Below are 19,595 nucleotides of genomic sequence, written 5' to 3'. Positions count from 1 at the left end.
GAGAAAAAAAAAAAAAGCAAGCCACAAGCAATATACGGAGCAGCAAAAATAGTGATTAACACCATGGATGCTGGAGCCAGACTGCCTTGGCTCAAGTCCCAGTTCTACTACTCAGTAGCTGTATGACTTCAATCAAGTTAACCTCTTAGTCCCTCAGTTTTCTCATCTGTAAAATGTGGGTAATATTAGGATCATAAGGTTGTTGTGAAACCTTAGATCGTAAGGTTGTTGTGAAATTAGTGTAAATAAATATAAATCAAGCACTTAGAACAGTGCCTCAGAGTAAGTGCAATGTAAACATTGGCTCTTATTAACATTTACAGTATGCTTCTGTTATTATACACAACAGATGAAACTATTACACACAGGAAAAATACTTAGAAGAATATGCTCCAAAATACTAGCAATGATTACCTCAATGGGATTAAGGGTAATTTTTAGGTTTTTTTCTTTACTTTTTTGGTTTTTTTTTTTTACTTTTCTAGGATAAAGTTGCAGCATTTTTGTAATATTAAAAGTTAACTTGTAATCAATCACCTTTTATATGCTTTTTCTCTTAAAATATTTTATTAATAAAACCATTTTTAAAAGCAAGTATATTACAGTATAATGTAATATCCAGCTACAGATTTTACCTGAAAGTAAGTACAAATTCATTGTAGTTAAAGAATTTGAAGTTCATGATATAAAGTAAGGTGGTTTTGTTTTCCTTTGTTTTGAATGTTTTTTTTCCTGGGATCAACCATCCCTATATGATATTCAGATATGTCATTCATTTATTCACTTAACAAATATTTTAAGTGCCTACAATGTGGACAAAATACACAAAAATCCTTGCCCTCCTATAGTTTAAATTCTTGTGGGGGGAAACAAAAAACAAAATATATGAGTAAATTATGCAGCATGCTAGAATATGATAATTGGGTCTGAAAGAAATGAAGCAGCATGGCAGGGATTCAGCAGAGGGCAGAGGAAGAGGGGATGGAAGGAGGTTGGGCTACAGGTTTTAAAAGTATTCATACTGAGGCTCACTGAGCAGGCAATGTATGCCAGAACTGACGAAAAGTCTTTTGATAAATATAAGGGTCCATCAACAGATGAATGGATAAAGAAGATGTGGTACATATGTACAATGGAATATTACTCAGCCATAAAAAATGAAATAATGCCATTTGCAGCAACATAGAATGACCTAGAGATTTTCATTCTAAGTGAAGTAAACCAGACAGAGAAAGACAAATATCATATGATACCGCTTATATGTGGAATCTAAAAAATAATACAAATGAATGTATAGGCAAAACAAACAGACTCACAGATATAGAAACAAACATGGTTACCAAAGGGGAGGGGAGAGGGATAAATTAGGAATTTGGGATACACCCTACTATAACAGATACACACTACTATATATAAAATAGATAAACACAAGGACCTACTGTATAGCACAGGGAACTATACTCAATACCTTGTAATAACCTATAATGGAAGAGAATGTAAAAAGTGAATATACATATTTACATATATACGTATAACAGAATCACTTTACTGTATACCTGAAACTAACACAATATTGTAAATCAACTGTATTTCAATAAAAATTTAAAAATAAAATTCAAAAAAATACAAATATTCACTTCATCATTCCACAGAGTTGCTGAGTACTTAGAATTTGCCAGGTCCTAGGCTGGGTGCTAAGGAAGAGGTAGTATCCAAGGAGTCATGCCTCCTGTCCTACTTTACAAAGGGTAAAATCTTATGGTCATAATGGTCCTTTACAGGAAAAGTTTCCCAACCACTGCTCTTAACCATTATCTTACTTAAAAAATTAATTTGAAGTTTTAGGGGAAATAATTGCAGTCCATTTAGACAAGAAAATCCCTTGGGTGTGGTTGTGCCTGCTTCGTTTAGATCTACAGTGAATTGGGATACGTAGACTGTGCCTTTGAGATTTAATGCATTGAATGCTTGAGGAGAATTACAGGAAGACATTTTGTGACATTTGAAGCTGTTTCGATTTCAGCTGCCTGTTATCTGACACTCCAAAATAAAATCACTAAAAATTTTCAGCCTGCTTACTTCGAAGTTCACATAAGACCTGTGATTATCCTGATGCCCCTCAAATATGAAAAATCATTTTAGAGACGTTATGGCTTGCAAGGCAATGAAAAATATAAATTCAAGACCTTGGGTATTATCAACTAAAAATAGCATCCATGCTTCTTTGCAAGCTCCGTTATATAAATCTCTATTATAAGTCTAGAGAAAGTTTAGATTTTAATTCCAATCCACAAAATCTCAAGTATTCACTCATTCAACAATTTTTTACTGAGGACCTACTATATGCCAGGCATTGCTACTGCTTAACAGAACAGTTACTTCTCAAGTGTCAGTAGCCTTCCAGTATGACATACCCCTTTTTAAGTGAAATGATAAACATTTTTTCATCTTTAAACAAGAGGAAAAAATAGATATGTCCTTAGTATCTTGCAGTGTGCAGTCTACTGGAGAAGAGAAAACCCAAATAAACACAAATAACAAAAAAAATTGTATCATTACAACTGTGCAGAATGCATGAAGAATAGCCTTCTAGGAAAGGAAAGGGAATAATAGGCCACCTCACTGCCACTGGAAGACTTGGAAAGCTCCCTGGAGGAAGTGTCATCTCCCAGAGGAGGAGCAGGGCAAAGCCAAATGAATTTTGTGGGAAGAGTACCCTTACCCCTACCACAACGGTCACACACTGAAATGCTAAGGATTGCAGGAAAGTGGGACCAGAAAATAATATTTAACATATGAAAGTTGAATATTAGTATTATTATTACCCTTTGATACACACACACACCAACTTACAAAGGGGCCAACTGAGGCTGGGAGAACTGCCGATTCATCCACTTCCCAGCAGTAAATGGCAAATCTGGGGATCAACTTCAGGCTGGCTCAGAGGTCAGATCTTTCCACTGCCCCATCACATGCATCTCTTCTGGGCTCCACGACACTAAGGAAACCCAGAAGCCTTTGTGCCACTCCTAGCTCCCATTTCAGTTCATGTGACACTGTGCTGTTCTAAGGAGAAACTGATTTCAGAGCCATGTGATCTTGCTTTAAGATTTCCAAATTCAGGGAGAAGAAACGTCAGATACTGTCATTTAAACTAAGCTCAGTCCCACCCTCTCCAGCACTCGGGTACCCCACTCACCCCACCCTCAATAACAAGTTTCTTTTCTGGAAAGAAAACATCACCGTCCATTCTTCAGAGTCCTGGAGATTCTTCCAGAAAGAGACCCTGGTGCTCTGTGACATGCAATCTCTCCTTCACCTGACTTCCTGGTCCTGATGGGGTCCCTCATTTCCTGGGAATGCAATATTAAGCTCAGGTAGCTGAGTGTAAGTCCCAGGCAGGAAACCATTTTTCTTTTAGAGCAAACATAGATATGGATAGACATAGCCACACATCTTTTTGTGGTCATTTCATTCCCACTTGACAGGCGATGAAAATGGTTGGAGTGGAGTGATGTGACCTTGCAACTCTAATAGCCATTTACATGGTATTTCCAAACAGGCACCGAAACTCAGAGGTGTTTCTGGTCCTCAATGTTCCCTCTGCTTTAGACATTGACCTGTAATGATTCCAGAACCAACAGACCTGTATCCAAACCCTTCACACATTGGCTATGTGACCTCGGGCAACTTACCTGATGTATCTGAGTCTTACTTTACTAATACCATGTGTTCTAAAAATATTAACTTACATTCCTATAGCCTGTTTGACTGATATTCTGCTGGCTTTCATAAGCAGGACAGTAGCCATTATAAAATATTAAATATTATTTAGTTTTCATAAATAGGCACTGCCTTGAGCTCTCCAAGGAAACCCTTTCCCACTATCCCCAGCAGTAAAAGTGTTAGTAACTGGCACATCCACCACCTCTAGGTTCCCACAGCTGCTATTCTTTATGACTGGCTGATGCACAAGACAGTCAATGTGCCCAATATATCTGTACTTGCCCCCCACCATAGATTCTCCAAGTAATCCCCAAGGGCTAGCCCTACTGTCTCCAGGCACTCCTCCAGGCCCTGGGAATCCCTGGCCATCCTGATACCCACATATAAGAGCAGCCAATTCACTATGCTCCCATATGCCAGGATCTGTTCCACCTGCCAGAGTGTGTTCTGATCCGGCAGAAGTTGGGTGGGGGATGCCTTTGGTGGCATTCCTTATACCCACGTGGGCAAGCCCTCCATGCCCATCTGGACCACAGAGGCTGTGACTGCCCACCTTCGTCCGGCACTCCCTAGAATCATCTCTGTGTGGCCACTTGTGGAAAATGAAGCCACCGTGAGCCAGGCTCTGAGAGAACCAGAGAAAGATGGGGATGGCAGATGGTCAGGCCAGAAGACAGTAAGAGCCACTAAAGAAGAGGAGAGTACTTTTTGTAGTAATTTATTTTAATTTTTATAATTACTGTGATTTTCCTCATTTCACAGGTAAGGAAACTGAGGAATGAAGAGGCCATTTAAAACGTCAGTGACAGCAGGTGTGTACTTAACCTTCACACTCACCACCTCTCATTTGACCGGAAGTATAGTTTCAACTTAATTAAAAATGACATTCCAGGGACTTCCCTGGTGGTCCAGTGAAGAATCTGCCTTACAATGCAGGGGATGAGGGTTCGATCCCTGGTCAGGGAACTGAGATCCCACATGCCACGGCGGCAGCTAAGCCCGAACGCCGCCAGAACTACAGAGCCCACACACTCTGGAACTCGTGCACCGTAACTACAGAGCCCATGAGACCTGGAGCCTGCACACCACAACTGGAGAAGAGAAAACCTGCATGCCACAACTAGAAAGAAGCCCACACACCACAACGAAGAGCCCACATGCCGCAACGAAGGATCCCACGTGCCTCAACTAAGACGCTGTGTGCCACAACTAAGACCTGACACTGCCAAAAATAAATAAAGTCTAAAAAAAAAATGACATTCCAGTAAATTATTTTCATGGCTTAGTTGATGGGACAGAATTTGACCATACAAAAATCTTTGGCAACATTATAAAATCTAGGAAAAATTTTAACATAATTGCTTAGTTCAACAGAAGCTGAAAAAGTTCTTAGCACCATGAAAAACATTACTGATTTTTAAGAAAGTCTCCATTTTTTTTTAAACATCTTTATGGGAGTATAATTGCTTTACAATGGTTTCTGCTTTATAATAAAGTGAATCAGTTATACATATGTTCCCATATCTCTTCCCTCTTGCATCTCCCTCCCTCCCACCCTACCTATCCCACCCCTCTAGGTGGTCACAAACCACCGAGCTGATCTCCCTGTGCTATGCCGCTGCTTCCCACTAGCTATCTGTTTTACGTTTGGTAGTGTATATATGTCCATGCCACTCTCTCACTTTGTCACAGCTTACCCTTCTCCCTCCCCATATCCTCAAGTCCATTCTCTAGTAGGTCTGTGTCTTTATTCCCGTCTTACCCCTAGGTTCTTCATGACTTTTTTTTTTCTTAGATTCCATATATATGTGTTAGCATACGGTATTTGTTTTTCTCTTTCTGACTTACTTCACTCTGTATGAGAGACTCTAGGCCCATCCACCTCACTACAAATAACTCAATTTCGGTTGCGGGGAGGGGAGGGGAGGGGAGGGGAGGGGGTCGCGGCGGGAGGAGGAGGACAGCGCCATTCCGGCAGCTCCCTCTGTCCCTTCTCCCTTCCCCGCAGTGGCCCGCGAGCCGCCAGCGAAGGAGCGCGCGCGTGACGCGTCCGGGTTTGCTCGCGGCTTCCCGCGCCGAACGTCCGCCGCCCGCTCATGGCCCGGGCCGCGGCCGACAAGCCGCGCTGAGGTGGGCCGCGCGGAGTCGTGGGGCCGCCGCCGTGGCTCTCGCTGTCTGCGCCTCGCCACCATCGCCTTCGCGCCTGGCTGGCGGGGACGCTGTCCTCACCGGTCGTCCGCGCCACTCCCTGGAGCTCGGCGGAGCGTGGCAGTCAGTGCCGGCGGAGGCTCGAGGAGCCCGACGCCGCCGCCGGTGTCGCCGCCGGCGCTGCGGGGGCCATGACCGTGGAGCAGTGCTGCAGCAGAGCGCGGCGCAGAAGCACCAGCAGACGTTTTTGAACCAGCTGAGAGAAATTACTGGGATTAATGATGCCCAGATATTACAGCAAGCCTTGAAGGATAGTAACGGAAACTTGGAACTAGCAGTGGCTTTCCTTACTGCGAAGAATGCCAAGACCCCTCAGCAGGAGGAGACAACTTACTACCAAACAGCGCTACCTGGCAATGATAGATACATCAGTGTGGGAAGCCAAGCAGATACTTATGTGATTGATCTCACTGGAGATGATAAAGATGATCTTAAGAGAGCAATTACCTTGAGTTCGGCAGAATCAAACAGGGCATTCAGGGAGACTGGAATAACTGATGAGGAGCAAGCCATTAGCAGAGTTCTTGAAGCCAGCATAGCAGAAAATAAAGCATGTTTGAAGAGGACACCTACTGAAGTTTGGAGAGATTCTCGAAACCCTTATGATAGAAAAAGGCAGGACAAAGCTCCTGTTGGACTAAAGAATGTTGGCAATACTTGCTGGTTTAGTGCTGTTATTCAGTCCTTATTCAATCTTTTGGAATTTAGAAGACTAGTTCTGAATTACAAGCCTCCATCAAATGTTCAAGATTTACCCCGAAACCAAAAGGAGCATCGGAATTTGCCTTTTATGCGTGAGCTTCGGTACCTAGTTGCACTTCTTGTTGGTACTAAAAGGAAATATGTTGACCCATCAAGAGCAGTTGAAATTCTTAAGGATGCTTTCAAATCAAATGCCTCCCAGCAGCAAGACGTGAGTGAGTTTACACACAAATTATTAGATTGGTTAGAAGATGCCTTCCAAATGAAAGCTGAAGAGGAGACGGATGAAGGGAAGCCAAAGAACCCCATGGTAGAGTTGTTCTGTGGAAGATTCCTAGCCGTGGGAGTGCTTGAAGGTAAAAAATTTGAAAATACTGAAATGTTTGGTCAGTACCCACTTCAGGTCAATGCATTCAAAGACCTACATGAGTGCCTAGAAGCTGCCATGATTGAAGGAGAAACTGAGTCTTTACATTCAGAAAATTCAGGGAAGTCTGGTCAAGAGCATTGGTTTACTGAACTACCACCTGTGTTAATGTTTGAATTGTCAAGATTTGAATTTAATCAGGCATTGGGAAGACCAGAAAAAATTCACAACAAATTGGAATTTCCTCAAGTTTTATATCTGGACAGATAACATGCATAGAAACAGAGAAATAACAAGAATTAAGAGGGAAGAGATCAAGAGACTAAAAGATTACCTCACAGTATTACAACAGAGACTTGAAAGGTATTTAAGTTATGGTTCGGGTCCCAAACGATTCCCCTTGGTGGATGTATGCATTGGAATTTGCCTCAAGTAAACCTGTTTGCACTTCTCCTGTTGATGATATTGATGCTAGTTCCCCATCTAGTGGTTCTGTACCATCACAGATATTACCAAGCACAACAGACCAGCCGGGAGCTCCTTCTTTAGAACTGCCAAGCACATCACCTGCATCAATAGCTGCCCTTTCCTCGAGATCAGTAATACACAAACCATTCACTCAGTCTCAGATACCTCCAGATTTGCCCATGCATCCAGCACCAAGGCACATAACAGAAGAGGAACTCTCTGTGCTAGAAAGCTGTTGACATCGCTGGAGGACAGAAATAGAAAATGACACCAGAGATTTGCAGGAAAGCATATCTAGAATCCATCGCACAATAGAACTAATGTACTCTGACAAATCTATGATACGAGTTCCTCATCGCTTACATGCTGTTTTAGTTCATGAAGGCCAAGCTAATGCCGGGCGCTACTGGGCATACATTTTTGATCATCGTGAAAACAGGTGGATGAAGTACAATGATATTGCTGTAACAAAATTATCATGGGAAGAGCTAGTGAGGGACTCTTTTGGTGGTTACAGAAATGCCAGTGCATACTGTTTAATGTACATAAATGATAAGCCCCAATTCTTAATACAAGAGGAGTTTAATAAAGAAACTGGGCAGGCCCTTGTTGGAATAGAAACACTACCACCAGACTTAAGAGATTTTGTTGAGGAAGACAACCAGCGATTTGAAAAAGAACTGGAAGAATGGGATGCACAGCTTGCCCAGAAAGCTTTGCAGGAAAAACTTTCAGCATCTCAGAAATTGAGAGAGTCAGAGTCTTCTGTGACAACAGCACAAGCAGGAGAAGCAGAATATCTAGAGCGGCCATCAAGAAGTGATTTCTCAAAGCACTTGAAAGAAGAAACTATTCGAATAATTACCAAGGCATCACATGAGCATGAAGATAAAAGTCCTGAAACAGTTTTACAGTCGGCAATTAAGTTGGAATATTCAAGATTGGTTAAATTGGCCCAAGAAGACACCCCACCAGAAACAGACTATCCTTTACATCATGTAGTAGTCTACTTTATCCAGAATCAGGCTCCAAAGAAAATCACTGAGAAAGCATTGCTAGAACAATTTGGAGATAGAAATTTGAGTTTTGATGAAAGCGGTCACAACATAATGAAAGTTGCTCGAGCCAAAACTGACATGATAAAACCTGAAGAAGTAAACTTGGAGGAGTATGAGGAATGGCATCAGGATTATAGAAAATTCAGGGAAACAACCATATATCTCATAATTGGGCTAGAAAATTTTCAAAGAGAAAGTTATATCCGTTCTCCCTCTATCCGTCCTTCCTTCCCTTCCTTTTTTATTATTTTATTTATTTATTTTGCAGGAGATGGGGCTAGCCCTCAGCATCCCTCCCTGGGAGAATCAACACTCCCTTACTTCATGTGGTCCTGGCAGAATGCATCAGGACACATTCTATAACATTAATTAAGAAAGAAAAAGAGGGGGAAAAAAAAAACCCTAACAACCAGACTCACATAATAAGACATTTAGAACTGTGAGATAACAATCTCACCAAATAAGAAGCCAAAAGGGAAAACAATTCAATAACATTAACGTCCTCTGTTCTTCAATGAGCTAAGGAACCTTTCCCTAAAGCAATCTCATCCCCAGCAGACTTCCATTCTGCCTCTTGGCCAGAACTGAGCCACACACATCCTTCTAAGCCGTGTACTTCCATAGGGGAAGGAATTGTCTCAGTGATGTAGATTCATCATGACACTCCTGAGATTCCAGAGCACCCCTAGTGAAACTTCATCAGCCCAAAGGCAGAAAAGATACCACTTGGGCTTAAGTTCTACATTCACTAGAAAAATTCATAAAGGTAGACCACAGGAAATACTGTCAAATAAAGCAATCATTCATCTCTCAACCCTGATAAATGTACACTAGCCATGCAAACAGGAAGCTGGGAACAAACTGGGAACTAGATTTGCCGTTCCTTTACTGGTGTGTGTAGCACCCACTGGCCATCAAGTAACAAGTGTGTTCAGCCTTTGGAAAATGCCAAATAACCAAGCAAACACCATCTATTAAGAGCAGACAATTGGTGGCACTACTTATATTTGTTAGGAATTTTTTAATGCAAATGATTTTAAACTCAGCTCAAATGGCTTAAGCAACCCACTCAGCGTGACTTTCAGTGAAGTTTGTTGATTTAGCAGCTCAGACATCATCACCAAGAACCCTTGGTGCCTGGTCTTCTTTCCATCTCTTAGCTCTGCCTCCCATGGGGTCAGCCTTATCATCAGACTCCAGATGGCAGACACACCCCACATATACGCAACAGCTTAAACTTTACTCTTATGGCAAAATGGCTGCTTCAATTCCAGGTCCCACATCCTTATCCTAAATTATCTATGGCAAAGAAAATACCAGTTCCCATAGCACATACCCTGGTCCTGGGACCTTTCTTTGTCCTAAAATGAGTCAACTGACTAAACCCAAATTAATAACTGTAACCAGGGGAAAGACTACACAGGTTGGCGTGGGTCCATCAGAGCCTACTTTTTTTTTTTTTTTTTTTTTTTTTTGTGGTACGCAGGTCTCCCACCGTTGTGGCCTCTCCCGTCGCAGAGCACAGGCTCCGGACGCACAGGCTCACGGGCCCAGCCACTCCAAGGCACGTGGGATCCTCCCGGACTGGGGCACGAACCCGTGTCCCCTGCATTGGCAGGCGGACTCTCAACCACTGTGCCACCAGGGAAGCCCAGAGAGCCTACTTTTTGAACTGTGTGTGGGATCAGTCCCACCCCAAAACCACACAGAAAGGGGATATGTTCAGGGCATATCAGAGGGAGAAGGGGAGGAGAGAGGAATGGTTATTCGAGTGACAAACAACAAATTTCCACCACACCTGTCCTCCACACCTGAGTTCCTCTAGATAAAGGAATTCTTCCAGCAAGTCCACAGTTTCCAGAGCTATTCCAGAACTACATTTTACAAAACCACATGGCTCATTTTACTCCTTCAACTTAAGAGAAAAAAAACCCCATAAAATCACAGCATATTTTATTCAACAAGTGCCCCAGAATCAGAGTCATGGTACCTGGGGTGTCCTCCTGGGTTGGCACAGGAGTGGGTTTTGTACCAACAGCCATCACTGACGAAACACCATGTCACAGCCATTTCGGGATGCATGTTCACTGGGCTGCAACCACTGCTAATCAAGCTTGGAGATTTAGTTACTGGCGTTAGACACAGGGATGCGAGACAGAAGCCAGGCTAAGGGACAATATCCACAGATTGGCATGTGGATCATTTTCACTCAATTTCCCTCCGTGGATGGATCAAAGTACTCTAAGCACAGCAATCAACCAGGAGAAAATTCCAAAACCTGCATCTGTCCATCCAGCTCCCAGCCTGGAGACAAAGTAAAAGACACCAAGGGAATTCCCAGCTTCCAGTAATATATAACGCAACGAGATAAAAATGAGTGAACCACCATCTGCAGCCAAATAGAATGTTACTGTTGTAACATCCCAAGTGCAAGGCAGTTAACCAACAGCAGTCTGCTGTACTCAAAACACGCCTGGGATTGGAGTTTGTAGACTTATATTTTACCAATTATTTTGCTCCTTGGGTAATTCACTTGGTGTCTCTGAGACTCAATTTCCTCCTCTGTAAAATGGGAGCAATTTAATGAAGCTGATACATTTTGAAGTAGCTGTGTAATTCACAATTATCCCACCGGACTCTCCCCGATTTATAGAGATGCCATTTTGTAAATGCTTCCCCAGCAGCTGTTTTCTATGAAGGTTACAGGTGATCGGACCAGGAGTAAAATCTGGCCAATACTGGGCCAAATACATTACTCTTCCTCATAATATTTAGAATTGGGCCCAAAAGGGAACGATTAAACTCCTTCAGAGTGGTGGGGCCAGTAATGCGGAACCTCATACTATTAGCAACCAGAGTCCACTTGTACTGACCAGCAGAGGAAGACGATCTATGCAAAAAGATTAAAAAGTAGACACACAAAGGGGCTGAGAGGGGACCATGAGACTACTTTCCAGGCCCTTCCAGCTATAGCCCTGCTCAAGAGTTCCATGGCAAATCCCGTAATCTTAAATCAATCCTCCTAAATCCCCTTTTCTTGTTTAAGACATTTAAGTTGGTTTCTATTACTTGCAAGAAAATAGTTTTAATGAACTCATAATGTCTATCTCACTGGGTGGCTGTGAGAATTAAATGAAATAATAATGCCTTTAAATGGAAGGTACTTACAAAAACTGGTAAGGACAATAAATATAGTGACTGACAAAGACATAGACCTGGACAAGTGTCCTGTTTTGCTAATGAAAAACAAATTATTTTGGAGAGAGGAATGTCTTGATATGGAAGGATGTTTAAGATGTATCATTACTCAATACTCTGTAATAACCTATATGGGAAAAGAATCTGAAAAAGAATAGATATATGTATACATATAACTAAATCACTTTGCTGTACACGTGGAACTAACACAACATTGTAAATCAAATATACTCCAATATAAAATTTTTTTAAATAAAATAAAATAAAAAGATGTATCAGTAAGCAGGTGATCAGGTTACCAACATAGACATTATTTATATCAGAGGTTGGCAAAATTTTAGGGTAAAGGGGCAGACAGTAACTACTTTATGCGTTGGGGGCTGTACAATTCCTGTCACTACACTACTGTTACATCTAGGAAGCAGCCATAAATAGTATGCAAACAACTGTGTCCAAAAAGATTTTTTCATGGATGCTGAAATGTGAATTTCATATAACTTCACATGTCACAAAATAATATTCCGTTGACTTTTTTCAACCATTAAAAAATAAAGTGTAAAATATATTCTTTGTGCACTGTACATACACAAAAACACACACGACTTTGAAAGTCCTACTTCAATAAAAACAAAAATAAACAAATGGGACCTAATTAAACGCAAAAGCTCTTGCACATCAAAGGAAACAGTAAACAAAACGAAAAGACAACCCTCAGAATGGGAGAAAGTATTTGTGAACGATGTGACCAACAAGAGATTAGTCTCCAAAATTTACAAGCAGCTCATGCAGCTCAATATCAAAAAAACAACCCAAACAAAAAATGGGCAGAAGACTTAGACATTTCTCCAAAGAAGACATACAAATGGCCAAGAGGGACATGAAAAGATGCTCAACATCACTAATTATTAGAGAAATGCAAATCAAAACTAAAGTGAGATATCACCTCACACCAGTCAGCATAGCTGTCATCAAAAAGTCTACAAACATGGCTTCCAGGAAGATGGCGGAAGCATAAGATGGGGAGATCACCTTCCTCCCCACAGATACACCAGAAATACATCTACACGTGGAATAACTCCTACAGAACACCTACTGAACGCTGGCAGAAGACCTCAGACCTCCCAAAAGGCAATAAACCCCCCACGTACCTGGGTAGGCAAAAGAAAAAGGAAAAAACAGAGACAAAAGAATAGGGACGGGACCTGCACCAGTGGGAGGGAGCTGTGAAGGAGGAAAGGTTTCCACACACTAGGAAGCCCCTTTGCGGGCGGAGACTACGGGTGGCGGAGGGGGAAGCTTCGGAGCCATGGAAGAGAGCACAGAAACAGGGGCGCGGGGGGCAAAGCGGGGAGATTCCCACACAGAGGATCGGTGCCGACCAGCATTCACCAGCCCGAGAGGCTTGTCTGCTCACCCGCCGGGGCAGGCAGGGCTGGAAGCTGAGGCTCGGGCTTCGGTCGGAGAGCAGGGAGAGGACTGGGGTTGGCAGTGTGAACACAGCCTGCAGGGGGTTAGTACGCCACTGCTGGACGGGAGGGAGTCCAGGGAAAAGTCTGGAACTGCCGAAGAGGCAAGAGACTTTTTCTTCCCTCTTTGTTTCCTGGTGCTCGAGGAGAGGGGATTAAGAACGCTGCTTAAAGGAGCTCCAGAGATTGGCACGAGCCGCGGCTAAAAGCGCGGACCCCAGAGACAGGCATGAGACGCTAAGGCTGCTGCTGCCGCCAACAAGGAGCCTGTGTACGACCACAGGTCACTCTCCACACACCTCTTCCGGGGAGCATTAGCGTGCAGCCCGCCACTGCCAGGGTCCCGGGATCCAGGGACAACTCCCCTGGTAGAACACACGGCGCGCCTCAGGCTGGTGCAATGTCATGCCGGCCTCTGCCACTGCAGGCTCGCCCCGCACTCCGTGCCCCTCCCTCCCCACCGGCCTGAGTGAGCCAGAGCCCCCGAATCAGCAGCTCCTTTAACCCCATCCTGTCTGAGCGAAGAACAGAAGCCCTCCGGCGACCTAAAAGCAGAGGCGGGGCCAAATCCAAAGCTGAGCCCAGGGAGCTGTGAGAACAAAGAAGAGAAAGGGAAATCTCTCCCAGCAGCCTCAGGAGCAGCGGATTAAATCTCCACAATCAACTTGATGTACACTGCATCTGTGGAATACTTGAATAGCCAACGAATCATCCCAAATTGAGGAAGTGGACTTTGAGAGCAAGATTTATGATTTTTTCCCCTTTTCCTCTTTTTGTGAGTGTGTATGCGTATGCTTCAGTGTGAGATTTTGTCTATATAGCTTTGCTTCCGCCATTTGTCCTACGTTTCTATCCGTCCGTTTTTTTCTCTTAATAATTATTTTTCTATTTTAATAACTTTATTATATTTTATCTTACTTTATTTTACTTTATCTTCTTTCTTTCTTTTTTTCCTTCCTTCCTCCCTCCCTCCTTCCCTCCTTTCTTTCTTTCTACTTCTACTAATTCTTTCTTTCTACTTTTTCTCCCTTTTATTCTGAGCCGTGCGGATGAAAGGCTCTTGGTGCTGCAGCCAAGAGTCAGTGCTGAGCCTCTGAGGTGGGAGAGCCAACATCAGGACACTGGTCCACAGGAGACCTCCCAGCTCCACATAATATCAAATGGTGAAAATCTCCCAGAGATCTCCATCTCAACACCAACACCCAGCTTCACTCAACGACCAGCAAGCTACAGTGCTGGACATCCTATGCCAAACAACTAGCAAGACAGGAACAAAACCCCACCCATTAGCAGAGAGGCTGCCTAAAATCATAAGTCCACAGACACCCCAAAACACACCACCAGACGTGGACCTGCCCACCAGAAAGACAAGATCCAGCCTCATCCACCAAAACACAAGCACTAGTCCCCTCCACCAGGAAGCCTACACAACCCACTGAAACAACTTTAGCCACTGGGGACAGACACAAAAAACAACGGGAACTACGAACCTGCAGCCTGAAAAGAGGAGATGACAAACACAGTAAGATAAGCAAAATGAGAAGACAGAAAAACACACATCAGATGAAGGAGCAAGATAAAAACCCACCAGACCTAACAAATGAAGAGGAAATAGGAAGTCTACCTGAAAAAGAATTCAGAATAATGATAGTAAAGATGATCCAAAATCTTGGAAATAGAATAGACAAAATGCAAGAAACATTTAACAAGGACCTAAAAGAACTAAAGATGAAACAAGCAACAATGAACAACACAATAAATGAAATGAAAAATACTCTAGAAGGGATCAATAGCAGAATAACTGAGGCAGAAGAACAGATAAGTGACCTGGAAGACAAAATAGTGGAAATAACTACTGCACAGTAGAATAAAAAGAATGAAAAGAACTGAGGACAGTTTCAGAGACATCTGGGACAACATTAAACGCACGAACATTCGAATTATAGGGGTCCCAGAAGAAGAAGAGAAAAAGAAAGGGACTAAGAAAATATTTGAAGAGATTATAGTTGAAAACTTCCCTAATATGGGAAAGGAAATAGTTAATCAAGTCCAGGAAGCAAAGAGAGTCCCATGCAGAATAAATCCAAGGAGAAACATGCCAAAACACATATTAATCAAACGGTCAAAAAGTAAATACAAAGAAAACGTATTAAAAGCAGCAAGGGAAAACCAACAAATAACACACAAGGGAATCCCCATAAGGTTAACAGCTGATCTTTCAGCAGAAACTCTGCAAGCCACAAGGGACTGAAAGGACATATTGAAAGTGTTGAAGGAGAAAAACCTGCAACCAAGATTACTCTACCCAGCAAGGATCTCATTCAGATTTGATGGAGAAATTAAAACCTTTACAGACAAGCAAAAGCTGAGAGAGTTCAGCACCACCAAACCACCTCTATAACAACTGCTAAAGGAACTTCTCCAGGCAAGAAACACAAGAGAAGGAAAAGACCTACAATAACGAACACAAAACAATTAAGGAAATGGGAATAGGACCATACATATCAATAATTACCTTAAATGTAAATGGACTAAATGCTCCCACCAAGACACAAATTGGCTGAATGGATACAAAAACAAGACCCATATATCTGCTGTGTACAATAGACCCACTTCAGACCTAGAGACACATACAGAGTGAAAGTAAGGGGATGGAAAAAGATATTTCATGCAAATGGAAACCAAAAGAAAGCTGGAGTAGCAATTTTCATATCAGACAAAATAGACTTAAAAATAAAGACTATTAGAAGAGACAAAGAAGGACACTACATAATGATCAAGGGATCGATCCAAGAAGATATAACAATTGTAAATATTTATGCACCCAACACAGGAGCACCTCAATACATAAGGCAAATACTAACAGCCATAAAAGGGGAAACTGACAGTAACATATTCATAGTAGGGGACTTTAACACCCCACTTTCACCCATGGACAGATCATCCCAAATGAAAATAAGGAAACACAAGCTTTAAATGATTCATTAAACAAGATGGACTTAATTGATATTTATAGGACATTCCATCCAAAAACAACAGAATACACATTTTTCTCAAGTGCTCATGGAACATTCTCCAGGATAGATCATATCTTGGGTCACAAATCTAGCCTTGGTAAATTTAAGAACATTGAAATTGTATCAAGTGTCATTTCCAACCACAATGCTATGAAAGTAGATATCAACTGCAGGAAAAGATCTGTAAAAAATACAAACACATGGAGGCTAAACAATATACTACTTAATAACGAAGTGATAACTGAAGAAATCAAAGAGGAAATCAAAAAATACCTAGAAACAAATGACAATGAAGACACGACGACCCAAAATCTATGGGATGCAGCAAAAGCAGTTCTAAGAGGGAAGTTTATAGCAATACAATCCTACCTTAAGAAACAGGAAACATCTCAAATAAACAACCTAACCTTGCACCTAAAGCAATTAGAGAAAGAAGAACAGAAAAACCCCAAAGTTAGCAGAAGGAAAGAAATCATAAAAATCAGATCAGAAATAAATGAAAAAGAAATGAAGGAAACGATAGCAAAGATCAATAAAACTAAAAGCTGGTTCTTTGAGAAGATAAACAAAATTGATAAACCATTAGCCAGACTCATCAAGAAAAAGAGGGAGAAGACTCAAATCAATAGAATTAGAAATGAAAAAGAAGTAACAACTGACACTGCAGAAATACAAAAGATCATGAGAGATTACTACAAGCAACTCTATGCCAATAAAATGGACAATCTGGAAGAAATGGACAAATTCTTAGAAATGCACAACCTGCCAAGACTGAATCAGGAAGAAACAGAAAATATGAACAGACCAGTCACAAGCACTGAAATTGAAACTGTGATTAAAAATCTTCCAACAAACAAAAGCCCAGGACCAGATGGCTTCACAGGCGAATTCTATCAAACATTTAGAGAAGAGCTAACACCTATCCTTCTCAAACTCTTCCAAAATATAGCAGAGGGAGGAACACTCCCAAACTCATTCTACAAGGCCACCATCACCTCGATACCAAAACCAGACATGGATGTCACAAAGAAAGCAAACTACAGGCCAATATCACTGATGAACATAGATGCAAAAATCCTCAACAAAATACTAGCAAACAGAAGCCAACAGCACATTAAAAGGATCATACACCATGATCAAGTGGGGTTGATTCCAGGAATGCAAGGATTCTTCAATATACGCATATCAATCAACATGATACACCATATTAACAAACTGAAGGAGAAAAACCATATGATCATCTAAATAGAGGCAGAAAAAGCTTTCGACAAAATTCAACACCGATTTATGATAAAAACGCTGCAGAAAGTAGGCATAGAGGGAACTTTCCTCAACATAATAAAGGCCATATATGACAAACCCACAGCCAACATCATCCTCAATGGTGAAAAACTGAAAGCATTTCCTCTAAGATCAGGAAAAAGACAAGGTTGCCCACTCTCACCACTCTCATTCAACATAGTTTTGAAAGTTGTAGCCACAGCAATCAGAGAAGAAAAGGAAATAAAACGAATCCAAATCGGAAAAGAAGAAGTAAAGCTGTCACTGTTTGCAGATGACATGATACTATACATAGAGGATCCTAAAGATGCTACCAGAAAACTACTAGAGCTAATCAATGAATTTGGTAAAGTAGCAGGATACAAAATTAATGCACAGAAATCTCTGGCATTCCTATACACTAATGATGAAAAATCTGAAACTGAAATCAAGAAAACACTCACATTTACCATTGCAACAAAAAGAATAAAATATCTAGGAATAAACCTACCTAACGAGACAAAAGCCCTGTTGCAGAAAATTATAAGACACTGATGAAAGAAATTAAAGATGATACAAATAGATGGAAAGATATACCATGTTCTTGGATTGGAAGAATCAACACTGTGAAAATGACTCTACTACCCAAAGCAATCTAGATTCAATGCAATCCCTATCAAACTACCACTGGCATTTTTAACAGAACTAGAACAAAAAATTTCACAATTTGTATGGAAACACAAAAGACCCCGAATAGCCAAAGCAATCTTGAGAAGGAAAAACGGAGCTGGAGGAATCAGGCTCCCTGACTTCAGACTATACTACAAAGCTACAGTAATCAAGGCGGTATGGTAATGGCACAAAAACAGAAAGATAGATCAACGGAACAGGATAGAAAACTCAGAGATAAACCCACACACATATGGTCACTTTATCTTTGATAAAGGAGGCAGGAATGTACAGTGGAGAAAGGACAGCCTATTCAATAAGTGGTGCTGGGAAAACTGGACAGCTACATGTAAAAGTATGAAGTTAGATCACTCCCTAACACCATACACAAAAATAAGCTCAAAATGGATTAAAGACCTAAATGTAAGGCCAGAAACTATCAAACTCTTAGAGGAAAATATAGGCAGGACACTCTACGACATAAATCACAGCAAGATCCTTTTTGACCCACTTCCTAGAGAAATGGAAATAAAAACAAAAATAAAGAAATGGGACCTAATGAAACTTAAAAGCTTTTGCACAGCAAAGGAAAACATAAACAAGACAAAAAGACAACCCTCAGAATGGGAAAAAATATTTGCAAATGAAGCAACTGACAAAGGATTAATCTCCAAAATTTACAAGCAGCTCATGCAGCTTAATACCAAAACAACAAACAACGCAATCCAAAAATGGGCAAAAGACTTAAATAGACATTTCTCCAAAGAAGATATACAGACTGCCAACAAACACATGAAAGAATGCTCCAAATCACTAATTATTAGAGAAATGCAAATCAAAACTACAATGAGATATCATCTCACACCAGTCAGAATGGCCATCATCAGAAAATCTAGAAACAATAAATGCTGGAGAGGGTGTGGAGAAAAGGGAACACTCTTGCACTGTTGGTGGGAATGTAAATTGATACAGCGACTGTGGAGAACAGTATGGAGGTTCATTAAAAAACTACAAATAGAACTACCATATGACCCAGCAATCCCACTACTGGGCATATACCCTGAGAAAACCATAATTCAAAAAGAGTCATGTACCAAAATGTTCATTGCAGCTCTATTTACAATATCCCGGAGATGGAAACAACCTAAGTGTCCATCATCGGATGAATGGATAAAGAAGATGTGGCACATATATACAATGGAATATTACTCAGCCATTAAAAGAAACGAAATTGAGCTATTTGTAATGAGGTGGATAGACCTAGAGTCTGTCATACAGAGTGAAGTAAGTCAGAAAGAGAAAAACAAATACCGTATGCTAACACATATATATGGAATCTAAGAAAAAAAAAAGTCATGAAGAACCTAGGGGCAAGAAGGGAATAAAGACAGAGACCTACTAGAGAATGGACTTGAGGACATGGGGAGGGTGAGCTGTGACAAAGCGAGAGAGTGGC

The 19,595-nt window shown here is 41.4% G+C and overlaps 1 protein-coding gene and 1 pseudogene across 2 annotated transcripts in view; one reads left to right on the top strand and one right to left on the bottom strand.

Moving 5' to 3' along the window:
• Positions 1–19,595, bottom strand: part of PRELID2 (PRELI domain containing 2) — a 181,527-nt gene that overhangs the window by 51,913 nt on the left and 110,019 nt on the right. The gene's annotated exons all lie outside the window — the stretch shown is intronic.
• LOC132421599 (ubiquitin carboxyl-terminal hydrolase 25 pseudogene) lies at positions 4,244–8,892 on the top strand (annotated as a pseudogene).

This window comes from Delphinus delphis, chromosome 3, assembly GCF_949987515.2.
Source record: "Delphinus delphis chromosome 3, mDelDel1.2, whole genome shotgun sequence".
Lineage (NCBI taxonomy): Eukaryota > Metazoa > Chordata > Mammalia > Artiodactyla > Delphinidae > Delphinus > Delphinus delphis.
Note: the sequence above shows the minus strand (reverse complement) of the source record. Positions and strands in the feature narration are given on the sequence as shown.